The sequence below is a fragment of the Loxodonta africana genome, chromosome 10, assembly GCF_030014295.1.
Source record: "Loxodonta africana isolate mLoxAfr1 chromosome 10, mLoxAfr1.hap2, whole genome shotgun sequence".
In the NCBI taxonomy this organism is placed as follows: domain Eukaryota; kingdom Metazoa; phylum Chordata; class Mammalia; order Proboscidea; family Elephantidae; genus Loxodonta; species Loxodonta africana.
Genome location: NC_087351.1, coordinates 17,971,396 through 17,985,323, shown reverse-complemented (window position 1 = coordinate 17,985,323; position 13,928 = coordinate 17,971,396). Strand labels below are relative to the sequence as shown.

Genomic DNA, 13,928 nt, shown 5'->3' with positions numbered 1-13,928 from the left:
TATTCACCATAGAAATACTCCATGAATCTCAGGCATCCTTATGATCCAAGCTAATTGAGAATACATAAATCATAGATAATACCTAGAATCTAGAAAACAATATATTTTATCAATATTGTTAACAATTTAAATATAACATTACAGTTTACTGCATTTTAATATGTATTATTTGGGGAACACACGAACTACATTTCTGTATTTCACTTTTCCCCCTAATCTTTACTTCCTATTTTATCTGTGTTTTCCCTGAACCTGAATTTTATTTGTACTTTTCCATTTTATTGTATGGATTCAAACAAGCAGTATTAAATCATATTTTGGGAAAGCTAAAAAAAAACTGACTACCTAAATAAAGTGGGTGTGACATACTGTCCTTTCTTCCTTACGACAAATTTATCATCCATATTTACCAAGGTACTGAGTTTCAGCTTCCAAGGTCACAGACCTTGGTAAGTTTCAGAGCTGAGATGTGTACAGAGATTACCAGATCCATGCTCTTTCCACCAGACCACACTGCTTTTCTATGAGATGTCATGTAAAGTACCGTAATGCTTTGTCCAACGTACCAACCTAGTATAAAATATATCATCTTGTATTGTGTCTGTTTGCATGAGGTAGTCTTCCTGGCTGGATAATGAAAAAGGAAGACAGAAGAAGAATTGATCCGTTCAAATGTAGCGTTAGCAAAGAATATTGAATATACTGTGGGCTGCCAAAAGAATGAACAAATCTGGCTTAGAAGAAATACAACCAGAATTCCACAGAAGCAAGGATAGAGAGGCTCTGGCCCACTTACTTTGGACACATCATCAGGAAAGACCAACTGCTAGAAAAGGACATCACGTTTCATAGAGGGCCAACAAAAATGAGGGAAGCCCTCAATGAAATGGATTGACACAATAGCTGCAACGATGGGCTCAAACATACTAGTGATTAAGAAGATGGCGCAGTACCAGGGAGAATGTTTTGTTCGGTTATACGTAAGGTCACCATGAGTTGGAGCAGACCTTAGGCAAGTAACAAGTACAACATCTCCCCGGCTTCAATATGAACTCTCCCAGTTTTTATATGGAAACAGGATGAGCGGTAGATTTTCCTCTCTGCCCTTAGCCTTGTGCCAAGGCTGAGACCTGGCACAGTGGTACTCATCTTGACCGACCACGTGCCATGTGAGTGCACACACACACACACACACACACACACACACACAATATCTCAGTCTCTCTACCTTGTGCTCTGCCCAGTCTCTAGTCCTCACCAGTTCATTACCACAGACATCAGGTTATTATTCAAAAAATTTTGCTGTACGAGATTTAGGAATTTGGGGCTGTCTTTTCTAGTACAGTACCTGGCTTATAGTAGATGGTCAGTAAGAGTAGTTGAATTGCTAAAACTGATTGAATGTTTAAAATGAGACATGCATGGGTTGGAATGTGGACATTTATATTATACCCAGTTTTTTTCTTTTTTCCTGCTCCTAATAATATTCCTAATAACGTGATCTGTAATGACATAATGAAACTTACTTTAAAATCCATATGCATCAGATGTTTCCCACCATGGCCACTCAAGGCAAGTGAGAGAGTCTTCAAGAAAACCTCTCAAAGGGCTTGACACACATACCCTGAAGCTGGAAGGACACAGAGCCTGGAGCCTGACTCTAGTCTGGAAAGAGTCCAAATGTGTGAGGATCGCAAGAGCTGCTGCCTTTTATGGCCAAGGAGAAAACACAGCTATGGTGGGAGAGAATCTTTAAATTGAATGAAAGGCTGAATATTTAACGTTGTAGATACTGTGTGTTGTGTTGCTTACTCGTGTTAACTTGCTGTTTTCTCATGTTTTTTTGTTTTTTTTTTTTTTTATCATGCAGTATATTGAACAGACCCCACAGTGTAATGTGCTCTGGCTGTAGTTAGGAGCTTTGGCTAAGGAGTCAGGATCCGTGACCTTGGGCAAGTCACTTAACCTCTCTAAGCCTCAATTTCCTCATGTGAAAAAAGGATTAACAATACCCCTACCTCACAGGGCTGCTGTGAGGCATGAATGTGATGATACCTGTGAAGCAGGAGAAGATGCATGCATTTAACCAATATTTATTGTATACCTATTATGGGCCAGACACTGCTGTGTCTTGTTGCAGTACAGCAGTGAACAAGCTGTCCTTAGGGTATTGGTGTTTTAGTTGGGGAAATTACACAATAAATGCATAAACACATAAATGGGGTAATTTCAGATAGAAATAAGAGCTCTGAAGAAAGTAAAATAATGGATTAAGGCAGTGGTCCCCAGGCTTTTTTGATCTTAGGGCCGTTTTGTCCTCTTGGACCCCAAAGAGCTTTTGCTTATGTGGGTTATATATCTCAATATTTATTGTTACAGAAATTTATCCTGTTTCAGTCATTGTTTCAAGTACATAACCGGTGAGACATATTTAAGCTTCCTGTAGAAACACCAAGTTTAACACCAAAAAGACAAAATGAATGCTCAGGAAAACATAAAATTTCCACATCAATATTTATAACTCAAAAAAAAAAACAATTTTTATATCCTCTTTCAATGTTGGTTCCAATGATTGCTCAAAAAATCACACCTGGCTGAACTCTAGGAAAACATACCTTAGCACTGTGTACCACTGTGGTTTTCAGCCTAGTTGCATCTTCAAATCACCTGGAGAGCTTCAAGACTTTTGATGGCTTAAGTTCCACCCCCAAACTATTTAGTTCAAAATGTTTGGACATGGGTCTTGCTGGATAACAGTGTGAATTTCTTTATTTCACCGTAAATAATTAGCTACAGTAACTATGAAGGATCAAACCAGACACAAATGCTATATAGGTGATTGTAACCCAGGGCCAAGAACCATTGCTCTGGTCTAGATGAATATGAGCTCCAAAGGCAGAGATTAGTAAATTCAACTTTTCTCGGAAGTATCCTGAGAGTTCTCACCTTGACCTTGCTCTGCTCCAGGTAGAGCATGAATCCAACATGAATATGAACAAGAGTATGTACATTATATTAATTCCACCTGTATATAGATGGCCAAGTGATTTCAGTGCTGGAAGGAAATGTTCAGTTCTTGCTACCTTGGAATATGCCCAACAATCTGTCCCACGAAAAGGTTGAAATGTCAAATGACATCGCTTCCTACAAAACCAAATTAAAGCGTGACCTCAAATGTTAATATATTCAGATCTTTCCTCTGCCCTTTGAAGGTCAAATATTTACAACAGTCATGAAAATATGCCCTGCACTATCCTCTGAGGATTTCTGAGGCTGAAGTAACAAATTATAAAATTAAAGAAAAATCCCTATTGAAGGAAAGTTATAGTCTAAGATTAAGTAAAACTTTATGAAGATGCAGCTAAACAGAGAGATGGGTCATCAATAACACATTAATACCTAGTACTTGCACCATCTTTTATAATTTTTAAAACTTTTGCATTTGACAACTGATTTGATCCTCAAACAGTTGTGTACTTGGTGAATATTACTAGTATTTCCATTTTATGTAAAAGAAAATGGAGATTACAAGAGGTTAAGTGACTCAACCGAGGTTAATGGCAGAGCTAGGACTTGAACTCAGGTCTTTTTCAGGAAATGAAGAACTGATGCCTCTGAATTATGGTGTTGGCAAAGAATACTGACTATACTATGGACTTCCAGAAGAGTAAATAAGTCTGTCTTGAAGTATAGCCAGAGTGCTCCTTGGAAGCAAGAATGGTAAGACTTCATCTCTTCTACATTGAACATATTATCAGGAGGCACAAGTCCCTGGAGAAGGACATCATGCTTTGTAAGGTACAGAGTCAGCGAAAAAGAGGAAGACCCTCAATAAGAAGGACTGACACAGTGGCTGCAACAATGAGCTCAAATAATTGTGAGGATGGTGTAGGACCAGGGAGCACTTTGTTCTGTCCTACAAAGGGTCGCTATGAGTCAGAGCTGACTTGACGGCACCTGACAACAACAACAAGTGACTTATCCAAGGTTAATGGCAGAGCTAGGATTTAAACTCAGATCTTTTTCAGGAAATGCTGAGAAATTTCAACTGCCTTTCCCTAGATGTGGGAGAGTGTCAATGTTTCTTGAACAGATTTTCCCTGTTAGTTGTTATCTACAATAAAAACTTGCTTCCCAGACAAAATCATTCTATAAATTTTACCTGTGAACATAGTGTACCATCATAAGTGAGAAAGGATGAATTCACTCACTAAAATATGTTGATGCTGTTGTCATTGCTGTATGTTGTGGAGTTGATTTTGACTCATAGTGACCCCATATGACAGAGTAGAACCGACCCATAGGGTTTCCTAGGCTGTAATCTTTATGGAAGCAGATCGCCAGGTCTTTTCTTCCACAGAGCTTCTGGGTAAGTTCAAACTGCTGACCTTTCGGTTAACAGTGGGTATTCAACCATCGTGGCACCAGATCTCCTAAAATAATATCAGTGTGCAATTTTTCCCCCAAAGATTATTGGCATTTTCTATTCTTTAAACAACAGTTAAAAGCCAATGTTTGCATAGTCTACACTAGTTTGGGACGGATTCTTCAAGTGCTATGAAAAAAAAAAAAATAACCCAAATCCATTGCCATCAAGTCGATTCTGACTCATAGCAACCCGACAGAACGGAATAGAACTGTCCCCACAGGGTTTCCAAGGAGCAGCTAGTGGATTTGAACTGCCGACCTTTTGGTTAGCAGCTGAGCTCTTAACCTTTGCCCCAGGGCTCCTATAGAGTTTTCAAAAAAACTTTTCTAGTACTGTCATTACACTGAGTCAAACAAACTGTCAAAGTGATTAAAAAAAAATCTAACCAAACAGATATGAAGGCAATAATCACCAGGAGCCGATTCTGAGTCAAGGGAAAAAGCGCGAGGCTAATTAAAGAAGAAAGAACTCTCTAGGGAGTTCACCTAAAAATCTGACCTGACAGAGAATGTAATAATGGCTTTACCAGTTGCCATCGACTCAATTCTGACTCAGGATGACTCCACGTACGTCAGAGTAGAGCTAGGGTTTTCAATGGCTGATTTTTCGGAAGTAGATCACCAGGCCCTTCTTCTGGAAGCAATGGTAATCAACATAAAAGACAGTTTTTTGAATAACAGTAATAAATTTGAGACCCAATCAATGCCCCATTTTAAATAATATCTGTGACTATTTGTAATCAATAATATTAATATATTATTAGTAATAATATATTAATATTATATAATATTAATAATTATTATATTATTATTATAATACATGATACTATTAAAATGGTCTGTATAGAGGCTAAGGGGGAAATAACAAGATGGCTGGGACAACTTCTCTTTTCATAGTAGTCCCCAAAATAGCAGTCCATTTTCACAAAACTAAACAGCCAAATGGCGGCTGGGCAGAACAAGGGACCATGCAACGGAGAAGCAGATGCTTTGGCGAGAAGGCAGCCTATGAATGCTGGTTTCCCAGGATTTTGATAGCAGGAGTGTTTATCTTATTGGAAGTGGAGTCTAATTGAATAAAAGAGTTTTCAAAATAGTGAGCCATTCATTAGGCGGCATGGGGTAAAGCACAGGATTCAGTAATGTATGAGGCTTCTGGGAGCCACCAACTGCACTCATTGATTCTGTCAGGGCGCCAAGAACGAGAGAGCCGCACATTTCGCCTCCTCTGGAAACCTACCTGATACATTTGGAAGTGGCTTCCCCAGGCATTGCCTCTGCTCAAATCATCCCATAATTACCCTGGCACTGTAAGCTGCGGACTTGGCGGGCTCTGAGAGATATCAGATGTTTTTTTCATGCTTGCTGAACCTCTCTTAGACAAATTTTGCATTGTTTTCTGTGTCAGTTTTATCGTGGAACATCGTGTTGCCATCTGGGAAGAAAAACAACATGGTAGAGAAGCAGCTGGTGAATGGCAATGGCCAAATAAACATTGGCAGGCACCCACCATTAGGTGAGATAAGAGGGATGGGCAGCCGCCAGCACCGGTGACTGCTCACGGCTGGAACATCTTTCACTGTCCCCTTCTCTCTTATCTTCATTCAAATTCATGGCAATTTTTCATTCAAGGGCTCAAGCTCTCTGACTGTCAGGCATTGGACTTTCCCTTGTCTTTCGTGGAGGAACAAGACAGGTCTGTAAAGGGCCCTCCCAACTGAAGTTCACTCCCTGGGCAGGTCAAGGGACTTCTGGAGGCACAGGGAAAGCTTCTGACACCCTAAATGCAAGATTACAGAGAGATACCAAAGCCCTCACAAAGCTTTTCAACCAATTTGGTGGCCTTTATTTCAGTAGCATCCAACATCATCAGTATTCATGGCTTTAAAACCATTAAATCTTTTAAGGACCATATGTGTGCTAAACATATATAAAGTAATATTACCAAGCCTTGGAGCATGGTTGCAAGGGGCAGTAAATTACACAAGATAACAAAAGCATATCCTATGGCTTCTTGTTTCTAAGACATAATTGTCCCATTGTAACATTTCTAAAATCGAAATGTATATAATCCAGCCAAAACCAAACCCACTGCCATCAAGTCAATTCCGACTCATAGCGACCCTATAGGACAGAGTAGAACTGCCCCACAGAGTTTCCAAGGAGCACATGGCGGATTCGAACTGCCGACCTCTTGGTTAGCAGCCCTAATACTTAACCACTACACCACCAGGGTTTCCGAAATGTAGGATGACTAAAAAATATCTCACAACTTCCGGGCTGTGAAGGGCCAAAAGTCCTCACTGCCTGTGCATGTGCAAAGGTGACCATCTGGCCAGCTACCTCAGTTATTTCTATTGGTGGAATCAATACCATTTTATTTTTAACTTAAATTTGGATTCCAATTTTGGGGATAAAATATCTTCAAAAGATTACACTGTGATATAGCATTAAATGTTTAGAAAGTTGTTCATGTTACAAAAATTTGACTATTTCATTGCATGCAATGTAACTGGAAGCAAAAGAAATTGACGAATCACACAGAAGGGATCTGTCTTAGTCATCTAGTGCTGCTATAACAGAAATACCACAAATTAATGATTTTAACAAAGAGAAATTTATTCTCTCACAGTCTAGTAGGCTACAAGTCCAAATTGAGGGCATTAGTTCCAGGGGAAGGCTTTCTCTCTGTCAGCTCTGAAGGGAGGTCCTTATTATCAGTCTTCCCCTGGACTAGGAGCTTCTCTGCGCACGAACCCTGGGTCCAAAGGACAGGCTCTGCTCCCGAAGTTGCTTTCTTGGTGGTATGAGGTTCCCAACTCAGTCTGCTTCCCTTTATCTCTTTTAAGATAAAAGGCGGTGCAGGCCATACCGCAGAGAAACTCCCTTTAAGTTGGATCAGGGATGTGACCTTAGTAAGGGTGTTACAATCCCACCCTAATCTTCTCTAACATAAAATTACAACCACAAAATGGAGGACAACCACACAATACTGGGAATCATGGCCTAACCAACTTGACACATATTTTGAGGGTATACAATTCGATCCATGACAGAATCATAAAATGTTTGTGCTTAGTAGAGGTTGGCATGATGAGCATGTGTGTCATGGAGACTTGTCCCACAAGCTGGAATATCTACCTGAAAAAACTTCTGATTGACTTATATATGAATTTAAACAAAAAGGAAATGCAAACAAAACCCTGAAACTCTTGACAAGATCGTTCTCTAAATCCTAAAGAGAACAGGATTATAAGCAAGGGGAACGGTGCACTACCATGCCATTCATAAAGGTCAGTGACTGAGAATCTTTGAGGGCTGGAGGGTAAAAGATTTGATGAAAATTTTGACTGTGATAGACAAGGACATAGCATGAAATTATATGCATCATGCATTATGAAAACATTATACATAAAACCTATGTATAATTAACATGGAAACCCTGGTGGCGTGTGGTTAAGTCCTATGGCTGCTAACCGAAAAGTCTGTAGTTCAAATCCACCAGGTGCTCCTTAGAAACTCTATGGGGCAGTCCTACTCTGTTCTACAGGGTCGCTATGAGTCAGAATCGACTCGACGGCAATGGGTTTTGGTTTATAATTAATATGGAACCCCTGGGTGATGCAAATGGTTAACGTGCTTAGCTGCTAACTGAAAGGTTAGAGGTTCAAGTCTAGCCAGAAATGCCTCAGAGGAAAGGCCTGGTGATCTCCTTCTGAAAAATTAGCCACTGAAAACCTTATGGAGTACAGTTCTATTCTGACACGATGGGGCTGCCATGAGCCGTAACTGACTGGTACTGGTATACTTAATGCATTGTTTCTCCCACAACCAAAAAAAAAAAAACATTAATAGTGACGTTAGAGGAAATAGGCCAACTTTCAGAATTGTTAGGAGTCATCTAGTTCATCCCTTTGTTTAAAAAAGTAAGAAACCTGGTCCTAGGGCCATACCTTATTCATGACAGAACTCAAACTAGAACTTAGGAGCAAAGTGGGGGACTTCATGAAAGGGAGAATGGTAGAGTGTGAAATGAAATCCTTTGACCCAAGGGATAAGTCAAATTAGGACCAGTCGGTAACTCCTGAAACAACATAAAACAAGTTCTCTGGAAACATCTCTGCTACTAAATCAATTCTCACTGATACGTCTAGTATTAAACGCCACCAAGAACATTATTGGTAATGGTCTGACTGAGACTAGAAGGACCCCGGTGGTCACGCCCCCCAGACCTTCTGTCAGCCCAGGACAGGAACCATTCCTGAAGCCAACTCTTCAGACATGGACTGGACTGGACAATGGGTTGGAGAGGGATGCTGGTGAGGAGTGAGCTTCTTGGATTAGGTGGACACTTGAGACTATGTTGGCATCTCCCACCTGGAGGGGAGATAAGAGGGTGGAGGTGGTTAGAAGCTGACGAAATGGACACGGACAGAGAGAGTGGAGGGAGAGAGCGGGCTGTCTCATTAGGGGGAGAGTAATTGGGAGTGGGTAGCAAGGTGTATATGGGTTTTTGTCTGAGAGACTGACTTGATTTGTAAACTTTCACTTAAAGCACAATAAAAATTAAAAAAATAAAAGAACATTACTGGGAAAATCTAAAAGAAACCAGAAAGTAAACTTCCTGAAAGTCTTTACATTCATTTCAGTTATTATTTATGAGAAAAGTCAGTCACTGTGAATGTTTCAGTAACTAATATAACTTACTTATAGCCACATCCTTTTGTCCATGCGCTTTCATTCTTTTGCCATCAGTCAAGTAAGTACATGACAATTGTTATTACCCCGATTTCAGCTGTAGTTAGACTGAGTTATTCACATGTTGTACTGCTAATTTAGAAACTTCGTGATCATAATCTATTAATTCATAATAATTAAATTAAATATTTAATTAAATTTACTTACTTTAATTTTATTAAATAATTAAATCCAACAAGATTCTGCTTATAGACCAGTCTGAATAAGAAACTATGCCCTAAAGGATCAGGGAAATATTTTCTAAAGTAAACCTATCACTGGCAAAAAGGTGCTGCAGCGAGTCCTCCATCTTCCTGCATTTACTATGTATATAACACAGATTCCGTAGTGATGCCAAGAAATGCGAATCCCAGCGCCATTTTACAGAAGAAAAAATTTAGGTCATGAAGCTCAAAAACCCACAGAGCCTGACTCAGGCCTGTGACCTTAACCACTATGCTGTGATCCAAGCAGTTAAATAATTAAGTACCAAATAAGCAGCATATAAATAGACAGTATGACTCTGAAGTCATTTAGTTCAGGTAGGCTTCCTGGAAGAGCTGGAAAATGGATAGGACCTTGAAGGATAAGTAAGCTTGGTGTATGTAAATTGTGTCAGAGTCACTAAATAAATAAATAAAACTGAAAAGAAACATCAGTCTACAAGGGAGGCGAAACCAGAGGAAACAGCCTGGTATTTTATAGAAGGTCTTCAGGAGAAGGAATTCAAGTTGGAAATAAATGCTGGCCACGGCAGTGCAAATCAATCTGTAAACGATGGATGTCCCCATTGGAAGACTTCCAGGGAGACACAGCAATCCGGGCAGGAAGCAGCCTCCCCGTGATGAGCAAGTCAGTGCCTTCCTGGGAAGGTAATAGCCTTACCTCTCAGCTCAGCCCGGCTCACAGAATGCAAGAAGGCGACAGAGCTGGTATGACCACTGCATGACAGATTAGAGCATATAATCACCCCAAAAGACAGATGTCCAGAATCTTGTCACTTAACAGGGTCAATGAGGAAAGAAGCACCTCCCTTGCCGTTGAGAAACCCCCAGGGCAGCTTTACCTGCAGTGCTGAGAGTGAGGTAGTTTTGAGACAGCTAGAAGTTCACCTTCTAGCCCACCAGAAGGCCCTCGTTAGAAATAAAATTTTATAGGAATAGAATAAAATGTAACTATTAAATACCAACCACCCTGAGAATGCAACAATAGGGCTATGTAAGTTAAAGTCTGGGAATTCTTTTTTCGTGCAAGTGGTTAATGCACTTGGCTGCTAACTGATAGCTTGGCCATTGGAGTCCACTGAGAGGCAACTCAGAAGAAAAGCCTGGTGAGCTACCTCCAAAAACCCTATGGAGAGCAGTTCTACTCTGACACACATAGGGTCACCAAGAATCAGAATCGACTGACGGCAACTGGTTGGTTACTGATAAGTTAACATCCAGACTTTGAAGAGCCCAGACATAAAATTCTAGGGTAGATCTTGTCACATCAACACTGGCAAAAAGGGCATACTGAATTTGAAAAACTAAGCCAAGCATCCTAAGGCGAGTAGAAATAAACATTCTGACGTTACACACTACAAACAAAGCCATGCCTGAGATGTGGCTTGGGGTTCCTGCCACAGAGTGGGCCTGGGCGGAAACCTAAAGGCTACAGAATCTGTTTAAGTGTGGAAGATAATTTATTCTGACCTCTGAATGGAATACTTTGGGGACAATGTCAAGTGCCTCAGGCCTTCATACTGGGAGCAAGAGCAAAGAACTAAGTGCTTGAATCTGACAGTAAACTTCTTAAGGACTGGGATAATACTATATATACACATATATTAGAATCCCCAGTACCAAGCACAGTGCCTCACATATACTAAAAGCTTGTTAAGCATTTGGTGAACAGGCAGAATGTCTATTCTAAGACGCTGTGAACTTCAGTAAAGACAGAATCAGCCTTACACACAGACAAAATGGCATCGCTTAGGTGATGTTCTCTGAGGAGTGCAGGGTCTCCTCTTTCTCTGAACTTCTCTATCAGCCCTTGAGGCAGGTTTATATGTAACAATTAAAGGGTCATTCCTCAGTGTTAAACATCACTGCTGTCCTTGGTAAACGGCCCTGGAAGCTGCAAGCTCACAAAGTACTAACATCTAACTGATGTTATTCTCCAAAGCAGGAATGGCATTGCTATGGATTGAATTGTGTCCCCCAAAAATGCATGTCAACTTGGCTAGGCCACAATTCCCAGTACTGTGTGTCCCCCATTTTGTCATGTGATGTGATTTTTCTATGTATTATAGGTGATAACTCTATGATGTTAATGAGGCGAGATTAGAGGCAGTTATGTTAATGAGGCAGAACACAATCTATAAGATTAGGTTGTATTTTGAGTCAATCTCTTTTGAGATATCAAAGACAGAAGCAAGCAGAGAGACAGGGGGACCTCATTACCACTGTCATGGATTGAATTATGTCTGTCAAAAAATGTGTATATCAATTTGGTGGGGCCAAATTGTGTGGCTGTCCCCCATTTGGTGATTGTAATTTTATGTTAAAGAGGATTAGAGTGGGATTATAACACCCTTACTAAGGTCACATCCCTGATCCAATGTAAAGGGAGTTTCCCTGGGGTGTGACCTGCACCACCTTTTATCTTACAAGAGATAAAAGGAAAGGAAAGTAAGCACAGAGTTGAGGACCTCATACCACCGAGAAAGAAGCACTGGGAACAGAGCTTGTCCTTTAGACCCGGGGTTCCTACACAAGGAGCTCCTACTCCAGGGGAAGATTGACAAGAAGGCACTTCCTCCATAGCTGACAGAGAGAGAAAGCCTATCCCTGGAGCTGACCTCTGAATTTGGACTTCTAGCCTAATAAACTTCTCTTTGTTAAAGCCATCCACTTGTGGTATTTCTGTCATAGCAGCATTAGATGACCAAGACAACCACCAAGCAAGAAGATTCAGGAAACAGAGCGTGTCTTTTGGACCCAGGGTCCCTGTGCTGAGAAGCTCCTAGACCTTTTCCCCAAAACCAACAGAGAGAGAAAGCCTTCCCCTGGAGCTGGCGTTCTGAATTCAGACTTCTAGCCTCCTAAACTGTGAGAGAATGGATTTCTCTTTGTTACAGCCAACCGCCTGCGGTATTTCTGTTATAGCAGTACTAGATAACTAAGACAGACATGAAAGGCCTGATTTGAAGAAACTGTCAAAAGCAAGTATAAATATGGAAAAAAGAGGCATGTGCTAAAAAGAAACTGCTTACTTAACAATTGGCCTTGGCCCTCAAATAGAGAAGACTCCATCTTTTGTAATACACAGGCACAGCCATATTTCAAAATCGTAGATAACGTTTGGGCTCTGGCCTTGTATGCCCTCTCTCTAACCCTCTCCTTCCTTTCAATTGCTCCTTCAACATCAGCTCCAGGTGAACCCATGTGTACAGGTGGCCTGGGTGAAAATACATCCTTGCGTTAGGTCAGCCTAGCTCCAGGTAATTCTATCCCCTCTCATTCAAGTTACCTGCCTTTAATTTTTCCTATCAAAATCAAAGCATGTTCCATAGATGGCTGTAACAACTATAATCGCGTGACACTGGCATAAGACTAGACAGCAGTGTTTATTAAAATTTATATATTATAAATGTGATAACCCAAATCAATTTCAGCAATAAATAGTTAACTGAAATATTTAGTTAACTATTTAGTTTTAAAATCTAGTTTCTACTCATAGTGACCCTATAGGACAGAGTAGAACTGTCCTGTAGGGTTTCCGGTGGGAGGAGGGGGGTGTGGATGGTAGATTCGAACCACCAGTCTTTTGCTTAGTAGCTGAGCTCTCAACCACTGCACCACCAGGGCTTCAATTTATGTAAAAGACAAGTGCAAAAAATCTAAACCATAAAAAGAGAAGAAAATAACAAGTAATTTTATCAGTTCTCTAACTTTTTAAACTTTAAAGTTAGATAAGTAGTTGCAGAGGAATGTTGGATTTGACAACATAAAACTTTAAGCCTTTATATCAGAAAACACCTCAAACACAATTAAAAATGTAAGACATATCTAATTTAAATTTAAAGTAATTAAAAGTAATTTGATATTCTTTTGGGCAAAGTGCTCCTTTTTGGAGCAAAAATCAATGAGTGAGGTAAGTAGGACCGATCCTACATTTTATAGCCCTAGGCAGAATGGTCGTTTCAGGAATGGGCACTTGGTCCATGTCTACCTGGTAAGACTCAACTCAAGAGGTTGTACTGCACCAGGAAAGAGAAGCCCCTTACACTGGGGCAGCTGAGAGGGCTGGATCTATGCTTGATCATTTTGCTTCCGGACAGAAAAGGTCCGCCTGAATTAGGTCAATACAGAGAAAATCCGAATGGAGAGATGGACAGATTCTGAGTCTGGATGGTGTTATTTATGTCTCTAAACTCAGCTCGACCCAACAGGAGTTTTCTGGAAGCTTCAGTGACATGAGCCAGTAAGTTAAGTTCCCTTAGCTGTTAAGCTAGTTTGAAGCAGCTTTCTGTTACAACCAAAACAGGAGAAAACTCAAGATTAGGGTGAAAAAAACATTACATAAGGGTGGTAATTTTCTGAATATATACTCATATAAATTGATAAGAAAATATTTTAACTCCTAGAAAAATGTGCAAAGAGTTTGAACAATGTAAGAGGATAAATGTAGTAAACATAAGAAAATAAAAATCCATGATATGAATAATCAAAGAAATACAATTAAAGCGTAATTTAGACACCATTTTCACCTATAAAGTT

At 40.1% G+C, this 13,928-nt stretch overlaps 1 long non-coding RNA gene across 8 annotated transcripts in view; it reads right to left on the bottom strand.

Moving 5' to 3' along the window:
* LOC111753002 (uncharacterized) overlaps positions 1-13,928 on the bottom strand; it is a 308,317-nt gene that overhangs the window by 133,614 nt on the left and 160,775 nt on the right. For 2 of the 8 annotated variants that reach the window (XR_010323122.1, XR_010323123.1), the window contains exons 4-5: positions 5,669-5,863; positions 4,956-5,062 (exon numbers count right to left, since the gene is read on the bottom strand). The exons of 4 other annotated variants lie outside the window; for them this stretch is intronic. This is a non-coding gene — a long non-coding RNA (uncharacterized LOC111753002). The remainder of the gene's footprint in view (positions 1-4,955; positions 5,063-5,668; positions 5,864-13,928) is intronic. 2 more of the 8 variants (XR_010323125.1, XR_010323128.1) reach the window with 1 other exon arrangement.